Below are 15,030 nucleotides of genomic sequence, written 5' to 3' on the forward strand. Positions count from 1 at the left end.
GTATTCATGTGCAGCTCCCAATTTACAACATGGAATGCCTGAGTTGCAGGTGGACTCAGCACGGAGCTTCCATGAGACATGAGAACATTGAATAACATGTTTAGCAAGTTGGTCATACCACTAAAAGCAACACAGACAGAAGAGACTTGGAAGACCACTACAAAAACTACCAAGTATGGGCGGACAGTGCCTTGGGGCAATTCCTCTCCACAACAGGTATACTAATTTGGATACTACTGCAGGATTACTCCCTGTGCCACATGCTAGTGAGGCCATAAATAGAAAGATAATACAGTTGAATGTGTGGTTAAGCAGCTGGTGTAAGGGTTGAGTTATCCTACCTTTTTGAAAGTTATCAACTACAGACATCAAGCTAGCAGGTTTGTGGATCATTCAAATCTCTTCTAGGGCAGATGGGACCTGTACGAGAAGGAGGGCTGCAGAATTGGGCTGAAAGATGGCAAATCGAGTTCAATGCAGATAAATATGAGGTGATTCACTTTGGGAAGAATAATAGGAAGGTAGAATACTGGGTCAATTGAAAGATTCTTGATAGTGTGGATGTGCAGAGGAATCTTGGTGTCCACGTACATCAATCCCTGAAAGTTGCCACCCAGGTTGATAGGGCTGTTAAGAAGGCTTATGGTGTGTTAGGTTTTATTGGTGGAGGGATTGAGTTCCAGAGCAGTGATGTCATGCTGCAACTGTACAAAACGCTAGTGCGGCCTCACTTGGAATATTGCGTGCAGTTCTGGTCGCCCCATTACAGGAAGGATGTGGAAGCATTGGAAAAGGTGCAGAGGAGATTTACCAGGATATTCCCTGGTCTGGAGTGAAGGCCTTATGAAGAAAGGCCGAGGGACTTGGGTCTGTTCTCAATGAAGAGAAGGAGACTAAGGGGGATTTAATAGAGACATACAAGACGATCAGAGGATTAGATAGGGTGGACAGTGAGAGTCTTTTTCCGAGGATAATGACGAGAGGGCATAGCTACAAATTGAGGGGTGGGAGATTTAAGACAGATGTCAGAGGCAGGTTCTTTACTCAGAGTGGTAAGGGCATGGACACCCTGCCTGCCCATGTAGTTAACTCAGCCACATTAGGGGCATTTAAACAGCCCTTGGATAAGCACATGGATGATGATGGGATAGTGCAGGGGAATGGGCTTAGATTAGTTCACAGGTCGGCGCAACGAGGGCCAAAGGGCCTGTTCTGCGCTGTAATGTTCTATGTTCTATGTACCTAAACTGGAGGAGCAAAAATTATATCATAAGAAGGTTTGCTAGTGCCCCTCAGAGGGCTTAAACTAGTGTGGCAGGGTGATGGGAGCCACAGTAAGTATGTGGAGGGGCTAAATCAAGAAACTGGAGGGCTAGATCACCGAACATGGTGGGCTGATACAATAGGTCTCCCAATAGTCAACAAGAATTAGAGGAACAGGTTTGTAAGTAGATCATGGAAAGATGCAAAATACGTACAGGGTTGGGGTAGTGGGTGATTTTAATTTCCCCAATATTTGTGGACTAGCATCATGCCATCAGGCAGAATTTGTTAAGTGATTCTTAAAACAACACAAGATAATCCAACTAGGGAAGGGATCATATTGGACCTTGTATTGGGGAATGAGCCTGGCCAGGTGACCGAAGTTTCAGTGGAATGTTTCACTTTGGAAAGTGCTCATAATTCCGTACGTGCAAAAGTGGGGGGGGGGGCGATGGTATAGGTCAGGACCTGAGAAAATTGAACAGAAATTGCTGGAAAACCTGAACTGGTTTGGCAGCATCTGAAGAGAAATCACAGTTGGTGTTTCAGATGGAGTGATCTTTCCTCAGAACTAGATTTACAGCATCCACAGTTCTTCCAATTTTACTTCTTTATTCATTAAGATAATGAGAGCATCACTGGCTTTATTGCTTATCCCTAATTGCCCCAAGGGAAGTTCAGGATCAAGCACATGATTCTGGGTTTGGAGTCATGTCAGCCAGACCAGCTAAGGGTGGCAGCTTCCTTGCCTCAAAGACAGTAGTGAACCAGATGGGTTCTGACAATCAAAAAAGGATTCACATTCATCATCAGATTCTTAATTCCAGATACTGCATTCAAATTCCACCTGCCAAGGAAGGATTCGAACCCATGTCCCTGGAATGCTCGCTTTCTGGGTTTCTGGATTACAGTCCAGCAAATACCACTAGCCATCACCTCCCCTAATTACCACTCCTTATTGACCAAAGTTCAGGGCCAGCACATTCCTGTGAGGACGAAAGACAAGGATGGCAAGATTTAGAAACCTTGGATGACAAAAGATCGCAAGATTGGTTAAAAAGGAAGCATATATAAAAGTTTGAGACACAGAAATCAAACAAAGCCTTTGAGGAGTACAAAGGAAGGGTGAAAAAACTTTTTTTGTTTGTTAAAAAAAGAGGGCTACAAGGGCCAGGAAATGTCCTTGACAAGTAGGATTAAGCAGAATCCCGAGGCATTTTATTCATACATAAGGAGCAAAAGAGTGTAACTTAGGAAAGAGTAGGTCCACTCAAGGACAAAGAAGGAAATTTGTGTGCAGCCAGCTGAAGTCAGTGAGGTCCTTAATGAAACATTCACACTGGCGCTCATTAAGGTGAAAGACATGGATGATGGTAAGTTTGAGAGGTTTGATGATTCTCTAGGACACACCAACACTGAGGCAGCAGAGGGGTCAGCCGTCTTGAAAAACATTAAAAAGGTAGATAAGTTCCTCAGGCTGGATGGGATCTATCCCAAGATACCGAAGGCACGGGAGGACGTTGCCAACGCCTTGCTAGACCTTTGTGTCTTCTTTAGTCAAAGGCTAGGTGCCAGAAAATGCAGAATAGCCATGGTAACAAGGTGTAGAGCTGGATGAACACAGCAGGCCAACTAGCATCACTGGAGCAAGAAAGCTGACATTTCGGGCCTCAACTCTTCTTTAGAAATGGGGGAGGGGAAGGGGATTCTAAAATAAGTGGGGGGGAGGGGGAGGAGAGGCGGATAGAGCACGGATAAAGGAGAAGGTAGGTAGAGACGAGACAGACAGGTCAGAGAGGCGGGGATGGAGCCAGTAAAGGTGCGAGTAGGTGGAGAGTTAAGGAGGGGCTAGGTCAGTCCAAGGAATATGGACAGGTCAAGGGGGCAGGATGAGGCTGGTAGGTCAGAGATGGGGGTGGGGCTTGGGCTTGAGGTGGGAAGAAGGACATGCTAGGGAGGCCGGGACAGGCTGGGATGGTTTTGGGATGCAGTAGGGGGAGGGGAGATTTTGAAGATTGTGAAGTCTACATTGATACCATTGGGCTGCAGAGTTCCCAAGCGAAATACGAGGTGCTATTCCTGCAACCTTCAGGTGGCATCGTTGTGGCTCTGCAGGAGGCCCAGGATGGACACGTCATCTAAGGAGTGGGAGGGAGAGTTGAAATGGTTCACGAGTAGGTGCAGTTGTTTGTTGTGAACCGAGCACAGGTGTTCCACAAAGCCGTCCCCAAACCTCCACTTGGTTTCCACGATGTAGAGACTGCCACACTGGGAACAGCAGATACAGTATACCACATTAGACGTGCAGATGAACATCTGCTTGATGTGGAAAATCTTCTTGGGGCCTGGGATGAGGGTGAGAGGGAGGTGTAGCACTTCCTGCAGTTGCAGGGAAAAATACTGGGTGACCCTAAGCCTATCGCAGGAGAATAGCCAATGTTGTTCTTTTGTTTAAGAAGGGGATAGGGATAATCCTGAAAACTATGGGCCAGTGAGCCTCACATCTGTAGTAAGAAAGTGTTTGAGAAGATTTGTAAGGACAGGATTTACTTGCATTTGGAGAAGAATAAAGTTATTAGGGATAGTCAACATGGTTTTAATCAGGAGCAGTCTTGTCTCAAATTTGATTGCGTTGTTTGAGCAAGTGCCAAAGATAATTAATGAGGGCGAGGCAGTGGACAATATCAACATGGACTTCAAGGCCTTGGACAAGGTCTGCCTCATGGCAGTTTTGTCCAGAAGATCAAATTGTATGGAATCCATGATGATTTGGCAAGTTGGATACAAAACTGGCTTCATCACAGAAGACAGACAATAGTTGTGAAGGTGTACCTTTCTGACTGGAGGTCTGTGACTAGTGATGTTCTATCAGTGCTGGGATCTCTATCATTTGTGTTTATATTTAAAGATTTGGATGAAAACGTAGGTGGTCTCATGACTAAGTTGATGGCATGCAGATGACATGAAATTGGAGGAATTGTTAGCAGTGAGAAAGGTTATCAAAGGGTGCAGAATACGGGTCAGCTGGAAAGCTGGGCGGAGAAATGGCAGATGGAGTTAAATCCAGACAAGACTGGTGTGATGCATTTTGAGAGATCTAACACAAGGGACAAGGAGACCATAAACAGCCAGACCCTTTAGATACATTGATAGAGTTCTTGTCGTCCAAATCCACAGCTCCCTAAAAGCTGCAACCCAAGTGGATAAAGAAGGTATATATTAGGCTCACCTTCATTAAGTGTAAAAGTGGACAACCAGATAGGACTTTGGTCAGGCTACATTTGGAGTGCCAGGCACCATGCCAAAGGAAAAACATGGAGACTTTGGAGACGGTACATAAAGGGTATACAAGAATGTTGCCCAGACTGGAGTGCATTCACCAGAAGAGGCTGGACAAACTTGGACAGTTTGTGCTTGAGTGGAGGCCGAGGGGCAACCTGGTAGAAGTATATAAAATATGATGGGAATAGCCAGGGTCTCATTTCCAGAGCGAAATTGGCAAATACTAGGGAGCATTGGTTTAAGGTGCGAGGGATAGGAGACATTTTGACAGACACATGAAAAAGCAGAGAATATAGGGATATGGACGAGGTGCAGGCAGGTGGGATTACTTTAGAATAGTATCATGGCTGGTACAAACATGGTGTGCCAGAGAAACAAGCCTGTTCCTGTGTTGACTCTTCTATTATGAAGAGTGTTCTCACAGGAATAGACTCAAGGAAGAATGTAAAACAGTTTTCCATTGTATGGTACCCAAGATGAACTAAGAACCTCATTAACAACAATATAAAAAAAGCAAATCAAGGTGACGGAACAATTATGATTAAACAGATGTCAAGATATATACTTGGAACAATAACTTGCTGTTTCTCACTCCATTGATGTTATCAGATCAGCTGAGTATTTACACAGTCTCTTTTCTAAACTGGGTTGAAATGCTTTATGTAAAAAAATTGCGCCCAAATAAATATTAAAAGCACATTCATTTTCAGATCCCCTACAAACATGGAGTTTATTACCCAAGAGCTAAGAAATCACGAAGCTGGCATGTTAGTCGAAAGAAATATACAATCCGTAAATAGGTTTGCTGTTCTACTTTTCTGCGTCAATTACTAACAATTCTCTACATGTTGTTTCCTGGACATGACAGCACAGCAGTGAAACAGAATCACTAGTCCAATGGACGAGTCTAGATGCAACCTTCATTGTTATATCGCTATAATACCTAACCTGACAATGTGAATGAAATCTGTTCAATAATGCTGCTTCCAATGCCAGCTGTATTTCACTCAACACATCCAAATTGTACACTAGCTCTAAGACCTGAAGTGCCACCTCACATAAGCTTCAGAAATATAATGCTGCTTAGTATGGGAGTTATGTAGGGAGGGGGGGATGCTTGAAAGACTCAATATTTGATCACCAATTTACATTATATGTTATAATAACTAATATAGATATTCAGATGCACAGAGTGATCCAAATTGGATTGTGAAGTATTCCAAAAAACTTTATCCTTACTTGGTTCCATAAATTATTTCTCCAGGAAAGTCACAAAGGAATTGTGCAAATTCATTAAGATCATCTTTGCCAAGTTGATTTTTCCATGGGTATGCCTTTGTTGCAAGCTCCAAATACCTTTGTTCAACACTATTGAGGGGGTTTACAAATTATTCCCAACATTACTGAGTGCTGTTACTCCTAATCTACACCCATATAAATTTGACTTGCTGATCTTGAGTCAAGATCCCTCCCACTACTTTCCTTATATCATGCTTCATCAACAGGGTCCCTCAACTTTTTGCAGAATGCTTGTGTTTTTTTCAAAGATATGAATCCAATCTCAAAGCAACAGTTCCCTCTTTCCCCAGGGCCAATGATCTTACCCGGCTGTGCACGATAACCCTTAATTTGTTTACTGGTCAAAACTTTATCTTGCATTGCCCTAAACACATTCAGTGAGGTAGCTTCAACTGCTTCACTGGGTAGGGTATTCCACAGACTCTCAACCCTTTGGGTGAAGAAGTTCCTTCTGACCTCAGTTCTACATCCGCTTCCCCTTATTTTGAGGTAATGCCCCTAGTCCCAGTTTCACCTGCTAGCAAAAACAACTTCCATGCCTCCACTTTATCTATTCCCTTCATAATATGTTTCTAAAAGATATCCCCTCATTCTTCTGCATTTCAATGAGTAAAATCCCAGCCTTCTCAGTCTCCTCATAATCCAACCCTCTCAACTCCGGAATCAACTGAGCGAATCTCCCCTGCACCCCCTCCAGTGTTAGTATATACCTTCTCAAGTAAGGAGACCAAAACTGCACACAGTACTCCAGGCCTCACCAGGACCCTATACAGCTGCAGCATAGCCTCCCTGTTTTTAAACTTCATCCTTCTGGTAATGGCAGACAAAATTCCATTTGCATTTTTAATCACCTGCTGAACCTGCAATCCCACCTTCAGTGATTCATGCACAAGGACTCCCAAGTCCCTTTGCAGAGCAGCGTGCTGCAATTTCTTACCATGTAAAATGTAGCCCATTTTGCTGTTATTCCTACCAACATGGATGACCTCACATTTATCAGCATTGTACTCCATCTGCCAGACCTTTGCCCACTCACTTAGACTATCAGTATCCGTCTGTACAGTGTCTTCTGCACACATTGCTCTACCACTCACCTTAATGTCATCTGCAAATTTTGACACACCACACTTAGTCCCCAACTCGAAATCATCTACGTAAATTGTAAACAATTGTAGTCCCAACAGTGATCCCTGAGGCACACCATTTACCCCTGTTTTCTACGGTTCAACCAATCCTCTATCCATGCCAATACATTACCTGTAATACCATGCAACTTTATCTTACGTAGCAGCCTTGTCAAATGTCTTCTCAAAAATCCAGATAAACCACATTCACAGGTTCCACATTGTGCACCGTGCAAGTAACGTCCTCAAGGAATTCCACCAAATTAGTTAAACATAACCTACCCTCCATGAACCTATGCTGGGTGTTCCCAATGGGAGAATTTATATCCAGATGTCTTGCATTTTTTTTCCTTAATGATAGATTCAAGCATTTTCTCAACCACCAGAATTAAGCTAATTGGCCTGCAGTTACCTGCTTTTTGTCTACTTCCTTTTTTAAACAGTGGCGTCACATCGGCTGTTTTCCAATCTGCGGGAACGTTCCCAGAGTCCAGTGAATTTTGGTAAATAATTATGCTATTTCCCCCATCACCTCTTTTAGTGCCCTGGCATGTATTTCATCAGGTCTAGGAGACTGCTATCTACGCCACATTTTAATTCTCTAACCTGCTTGACCCTACACCAATTACTTCAGTTTACTTCAAGATCAGCAAGATGCACATTTGCTTCTTACTGCAGTCTGTCACTTCATGCTTCACTCCAAAGTGACAGTCAACTGACTTTATACTGCATGTGATGGCCTCATTCCATTATAGCCTTGCATTCCAATACTTTATGGACCACAGGAACGCTCCAGGTCCCAGTCTGAACTACATTACCTCACAGAACCTGACAAGAAGCCAAATAACAGAACAAGTGGCAAAAAATTCAATTGTGTGGTATTTGAAGACAGTAGTAGACAAGAGGAGGTGAGGCTAATGAACAGAGTTCCGGAGTTGAGTGAGGATCCAGGGAGTGGAACTGCAGACATCAGTGGAGTTATTTTTAAAAAAAAAGACATGCCAGAATTTGCGAAGGACAGTTGTAGAGCCAGAAGATGACGAATAAAGGAAGCAGCCAGGCCACAGAGGTTCACTTTTCTGCTTTATCCTGTCAAGCTTATACATTGATTATTAACTGTTACTTATCAGCTGTTACTTATCAGTTAAGTTTGCTGAATGCTCTATTCAATTTACCAGTTTTGCAGACAGTATTCCAAGCTCTCATGCTTGCTTGAAAAATACTCCTTTTAGATTGAGTGTAAAGCCTAGACTCTGCTTGCATATCTGGCATGGCACTACATTCATTACTTTCCAGTTCAGGTAAACGTTTTACCTGCAAAGGCACAGGTGACAGACAGAAGCACAACACATGCATGCAAGGTGACACTCTTGCACTCTAAAAATTTTTGACAAGCTGAAACAATGACAGAACAAGCAAACACCAGATAGTGTATACTAATAGAAAACTACATGTATCAGTTATATACTATACAGTAATTATAAACAAGAAAAAGGAGTACTGAGGAAGGGTCACCAAACATTAATTCTGATTTTTTTTAAAAACAAATGCTGCCAAACCTGATGAGCTTTTCCAACAACTTCTGTTTTTGAACTAAAAGGAGGATCAGTTTGTGATTTAACAACATAATTGCTCAGGAAGCACCAAATTTTAATCCTATTCCTTTTATTGGTACCCAGTGTTTTGCCTATTGCAAAAGATAGCCCCAAGTCCAATTTCATGCAAAACAAAAATAGAAACTTCAAGGATACTGGACTTGAAATAGGAACAGAAGTACATTGCTCAGTCCCTTGAACCTCTGCCACCATTCAATAGGATCACAGCTGATCTAACAAGCCTCATCTCCATCTTCCTTAGAGTTACCCCTAATACCCTCAAAAACCTATTTAAACCTGAAATATACAGCCTCTGCCCACACAACTCTATTGCAAAGGGTTCCAAAGTGTCAATCCTCAGAGCACAAATTCCTCATCTGATTGTTAAATTGGTACCCCTTTGATCCTAGATACTGCCATGTGAAACGTCTTGTCAAGCCACGTAAGAATCCCAAGTTTCAATGAGATCACCTCTCATTCTTCTAAACTCTAGTGAATAGAGTCCAAACTGTTTAGCCTTTGCTCATAAGACAATTCCTCCATACTCAGGGATCATCCGAGTGAACCTTCACTGTTTCCCATGAAAACATGTTCCTTAAATAATTGGACCAAAACTGCTGACAGTACTCCACATATGGTCTCACCAGCACCATGTACTAGTTACAGCAAGACTCCCTACTCTCATACTCCAAACACTGTTGAAAGAAGGGCCAACATACCATTACCCTTCCTATTTATCTGCTGCACCTGTGCTATCTTTCTGTTTCATGCACAAGTAACACAAGTCCCTTTGTATTGTTGCGTTCTGCAATTAAATAATACCCTATTCCTTTGTTGTCCCTTCCAAAGTGAACTTCACATTTGCCCACAAAATACTTAATTTCTCAAATTAACCTACCAATCTCTCTGTAAACTGTGCCCCTCTCATAACTTGCCTTACCATCTATTTTTGTGCAATCTGCAAATTTGGCCAGAGTAAGTTTGCTTCTTTCCTTCAAATCATTTTTATATCTTGTAAATATAGTCATGGTCCCAGCACTAATCCATTTGGAACCCATTGGTCACAAGTTGCTAACCTGTGAAAGATTCCTTTATCCCCACTAGCTGTTTTCTGCCCATTATCCAATCTCCACCCACAGATTTTCTACCTCCAACACCAATGGCTCTCATCTTACGTCTTAACCTCAAGGGTTGATTGGCTTCCTAAAAATCCAAATGCAATATATCTACTGGTTTCCCCTTTATCCACTGATTGAGTTTTTTTGAGAAACGTCTCAATTAGTCTGACATAATCATGCAGCCATGCTGACTCTGCTTGATTATTTTTCTCTGAAATGCACAATTACTTGTGTAATAATTGATTCCAACTTCTTCCAATAGACACTATTCTAACAAGCCTTCAGTAACCTTTTCATTGCGTAAACTTTCCTCAATAAATTTGATTTCCACCATTTGAAGGCCTACATTATATACAGCAAAGTTCCTCAGCTTTAAACTATTAAAAGCCTTTTGCCTGCTCAAATGCATCATCCACCTCCAGAGCTAAATTAGCATATTGGATTTATTCTGTCGTTATCCTCCCCACTTTATATTCTATCCCTATCTTTCTCAAATGTCAGGAAGATTAAGGGCCCTAAAACTCCACTCTCAGAGTCATGTGGATTACCGACGTACAGGCCCAGACAGTGACTCATTTGTGATTCACCCATTTTGAAAGCAATTACAATCAGAATCACCTTTAGTGTCACGTGCACTCAAAAGGAACACAATGAAAGTTTGAAATGTCACAACTTATGATGCGTCTTAGGTACAAGATACCTAGGTCCAGATACTTAAGTATTTAGTACAAAACTGAAAGAATAAATAAAAGTCCACATAAGAATAAAACAAAGAAATAAAAAAGGATTTGTATTAGTGATAATGGGAACTGCAGATGCTGGAGAATCCGAGATAACGAAGTGTGGAGCTGGATGAACACAGCAGGCTAAACAGCATCTCAGGATTACAAAAGCTGACGTTTCAGGCCTAGATCCTTCATCAGAAGGCCCATCTGATGAAGGGTCTAGGCCCAAAATGTCAGCTTTTTTACTCCTGAGATGCTGTTTGGCCTGCTGGGTTCATCCAGCTCCACACTTTGTTAACTTGTATTACAGTCCTTTTCACCCAAGTCCATGCCAGCACTTGGCCTCCAAACCACACTGGGCAAAGTCGCCTGACCACACCAAGTTTTAAAACTCAAGGCTACATCTCCCACCCCACAACAGCCTCCAATCGGGATCCGTCTTCCCGCGCCGCCCTCCGGTTCAGGAATTGCACCTCCATTCACCTGAGAAAGTTGTTAGAAGCTTGAAAAAAGAAAAGAAAGAAAAAGAACAGGCGGGGCACAGAAGCTCCAGCTGAGCATCCTACTCTGCCACCATCTTGGACTAGAATCAGAGAATCCCTGAGTGAGGGTAGTCTCTCATTCACAGATCCCACCGATACAGCACTCCAGCAGCTTAATGTGAACTCCAACTCAAACAGTTCCATCACCACAGGTCAATTAAAGATAGGCAACAAATGTCAGTCATGATAGTGAACAGGGAAATGCTATTATCTCTAAATGCTGAATCCATCCAAAAGGATTTATTCACCTAACATTATCACAAAAAATCTGGAACCAAGACAAATTTCCTCAGAGCATCACTACACACATTTATGTGCATATGCTCCAAACGCAGCTTCAAATTTGAAACAGTCCATCTATTCCTTCCCATTTCATAACTCTAACTTCTGATCTTGCAAGCATCCTTTTTCATCCTTCTGAAATCTCATGCTTACACATTTGCCTATACCAAATTAAACCAAAGCCCAAAAGTAATAATTAACCTACCGGTTACAAATTTTACAGTCTAGCTAGATACTAGAGCAAAATGGTAAAGTAGTGAAACTGGTAAAAGGAAAACATATGACAAAAGTCAAAGAATTCCAGAGGAAATTACGAATATTACTAGTCAGAAAGTAGCTGATAGGTGGTAATAGGCAAATACTACCTGAAATAAAATGTAAATCTAATTAATTAAATTCACTGATAATGCCCTCATTTAACTTTTAGTTCTGAGTAGAGGAAAAAAAGGTCAAATAGTCATTTTTTTTAGAAAAATCATCAAGGAATCATTTACAGAATAAGATCAAAATGGATAAATTATTGTTCTTCGCCATTAACTATTTCTTGTCTCGACAGTTGTCTTCTAATAAGCAACGTCAGGCAACCAACCCTGAAAAAAGTCACATTATACTGAGCGGCGTAGAACTTCCGAAGATCAAGAGGAAGCTACAACTACAGATATTTAAACATACTTCACTTATCCAAGTTTACTGTAGACTTCGGGTGAATTGTCGATAACTGGAAAAACAAAGTGCGCAAGAAAACCCCTAAGCATTAGAGTACATTCAATGCATTGTACTTTAAAATAAAACGAATTACAGATGGGAAAGTGAAAATTCAGCAACAGCCCACGGGAGTATGAACGGCAGGCTTCTTGCAGTGATGTGATCACGCTAAAAGGAAAATAAAAGTTCTAATAAAAATCAGCAGAATCTTATTCATTTATTTCAGCATTAAATAATTGGTTTTAAACAAACGAACCGCGGGGTGGGGAGGGGGAATTGAGCGAGATAGCGATTGGCGATGAGACTGAAAAATCGGAGAGTCTAGTCTTCGATCGTCAAACAGAGGTAAGATTGTCTAAATCATTCCCTTAAACAGGACGAGTAAGAGGGCAGCATTGCAATAAGGGAAAGGGTGGGGGAATTTAAATTGAGAGCTGAGATGAGCCCAGGTTTGAACGGGGATAACTCCTAAGTCACTTTCTCCATCCGACAAACCACAGGGAAGGCGCAAGAGGCCGTTCCCTCACGTTCGTCCGGTTCTTTCAAAAGAAATTCAAACTTAATAGCGAAAAGCGCAGCGTCATTACCGCCGGCAGCCTGTTACTGGTGGCCCGCCTGTCTTTCTCGCACCTGGATCCCGGGGAGAGATCACTGCGCATAGACTCCCGACCAAGGTGCATGCCGCCATCATTTAGCCTAAAGATATCTGCCTTTTTCTTCCATTTACAGCACCCGCCCCTTAATCAAGCCAGGCCCAAAGCCCCCCTCCATCCGTTCGAGTCGACACAGCGGCCGCCTCACACCGCATTGTCATGTGCGCAGCGCACCCAATAAATCCGCCTGCACGACTCTCATTCCGGACCCTCCCCCGCTTCGCCGCCATTTCAGATCCTGACCATCAGAACGCTTCGGCGAATTATCGAAAAGAAGGGAGGGGGAACAAACACTTACCCCCAAAGCGCCCCAAACTCCGGCTGATCGCAGTATGGCGACCAACGGCTCCAGGCCCCTCCCAGCCCCTGCGTTGGGGGGAGGGGAAGTAGGTGGAACCAAAGGGGCCGCTGCGGGAGGACGCATGCTCGTGGCGGGACGCAGCGCACTGCACCACGGTATCTGTAGTCCTGTCAAAACCTCAGAGTCGAGACTGGGTGAGTGAAGGAACTACAATATCTACAGTGCAATACAAGTGCACGTATGTGGGAGCGTTTGTAAGAAAGTGGGGGATAGATTTGGATGGTGTAAGTGTTAAGTTGGGAGTAGACTTGATTTTAACCTTTTACGTTCAAGAAATAAATATTTGGAAGCATGTAGAGTCAACCTTGTTTTTAAGCTTTTGTCCCAATCGATCCCTTTGAATTTCACCGTGCTCAACAATTCATAACCTAGTAAATACAAACTGGGGATAGTTACAGGCCTGTATGGCATAGCAGCTAAATATTTGATGCCTTTGTATGTATTGTAGAGGACATTTGAATCTTAAATTTCCGGTATCTTTTTATTTTCACTTCGTTAAAGAATCTGTGCCGAGTTATTTTCATCAGTTTCAATCGAATAGCCTTAAAAGCAAATGAAAGCTGTTCCGTTTTATGTACTTTAAATTCAGTGCAGCTCATCCTGGTAACCCAGTGAACGTCCGAGTTGCGTATGTAAGATTTGAGGGTTTTTGTAAAGTCCCTCAGTCCAATCTTCTCCGAAAAATGCCCTCAGTGATTTCAATTTTAATGAAGTCTGTTATGTTTCAATAGCAAACTGCTGCTTGAATCATACAGAAATGGCAAGTCGCTAATTTTGAATGTGGTTTTTATATATTTTATATATGGAGAAAATGGAGGAGAATAATGGGCATCTGCAACTCAGTATAAGTCAACTTATTTAGGAGACATAGGAAGAAAGTCATACTGGAAACTGTTTTTAAAAATTAAATGTATTGTGTTGCTGTAGTGTCAAATAAGTATATATGAATGATAAATAATGTCAGTGCAGTTTTGGTCCATATGAAAACCTTTGCCTCTGTGTTGAATGGTTATATCGACCAAAAAATACTAAAGTGGGACATAAGGTCTTCAATATGAAAAGATTGAAATTTATATAGAGCCTTTCTTAAACCTCAGAATGACTGAAGTTATTCCCAATGATGAAGATAAACATCCCAAAGTGCTTTGACAAGTGCTATCAAGTAAACATGCTTCAATGAACCGAAGAAGAAGAAAATATTTGGGCAGGTGACCAAAGTTTTCTTCCAAAGAACTAGGCCTTAAGGGATATCTTAAAGGAGAAGAGAGTGGTATTATTGAGGTTAGTTCAATAGTTCAGGGCTTAAAGAGCTGAACGCATAGAGTAACAGTGTTATACAGTTCAGAAGCAGACCTGTCAGTGCAACTTGTCCGTGCCGACTAGCTATCTTAAATTAATCTAGTCCCATTTGGCCTATATCCCTCTTAAACACCTCTGAGTCCTATACCTATCCAGATGCCTTTTAAATGTTGTAATTGCAACAGCTTCCATCACCACCTCTGGCAGCTTGTTCCATACATGCACCATGGTCTGTGTGGAAAAAGTGCCCTTTAGGTCCTTTTTAAATCTTTGCCTTCTCATCTTAAAGCTATGCCTTCTAGTTTTGGACTACCCCCACCTTGGAAAAAGATCTTTGCTATTCAGTCTATCCATCCCCTTCTATAAGATCACCCTCAGCCTCCGATGCATCAGGAAAAGTAGCCCCAGCCTATGCAGCCTCTCTTTATAGCTCAAGCCCTCCAACCCTGGCAATATCCTTGGAAACACTCAAGTTTCATCACATCTTTCCTATAGTAGGGAGACCAGAATTACATGCAGTATTCTAAAGTGGCCTAAGCAATGTCCTGTGTAGCCGCTACATGACATCCCAATTTCTATACTGAATGTACTGACCTATAATGGCAAGCATACCAAAAACTTCCTTCACTACCTCCTTTAGCTGTGATTCCACTTCCAAGGATCAATGAAAGTGCAGCCCAAGGTCTCTTTGTTCGGCAAAAACCCCCAGGGCTCTACCATTAAGTGTGTTAGTCCTGTCCTGAATTTCAATTCCAAAACGCAGCACCTCATATTTACCTAAA

General features: G+C 42.2%; 1 protein-coding gene and 1 long non-coding RNA gene across 3 annotated transcripts in view; one reads left to right on the forward strand and one right to left on the reverse strand.

Annotated features, from left to right (window-relative positions):
* LOC125459643 (uncharacterized) overlaps window positions 1-12,061 on the forward strand; it is a 69,784-nt gene extending 57,723 nt beyond the window's left edge. The window contains exon 5 of the long non-coding RNA XR_007249069.1: window positions 11,787-12,061. This is a non-coding gene — a long non-coding RNA (uncharacterized LOC125459643). The remainder of the gene's footprint in view (window positions 1-11,786) is intronic.
* nutf2 (nuclear transport factor 2) overlaps window positions 1-13,020 on the reverse strand; it is a 52,082-nt gene extending 39,062 nt beyond the window's left edge. Inside the window, exon 1 of one of the 2 annotated variants that reach the window (XM_048546259.2) lies at window positions 12,887-13,020. The gene's annotated coding sequence lies outside the window, so the exon portion shown is untranslated. Of the gene's footprint in view, window positions 1-12,522; window positions 12,668-12,886 lie in introns of those variants that run through there. The other variant, XM_048546260.2, reaches the window with a different exon arrangement.
* Window positions 13,021-15,030: the final 2,010 nt, after the last annotated feature.

This window comes from Stegostoma tigrinum, chromosome 16 (genome assembly GCF_030684315.1).
Source record: "Stegostoma tigrinum isolate sSteTig4 chromosome 16, sSteTig4.hap1, whole genome shotgun sequence".
Taxonomy (NCBI): Eukaryota; Metazoa; Chordata; class Chondrichthyes; order Orectolobiformes; family Stegostomatidae; genus Stegostoma; species Stegostoma tigrinum.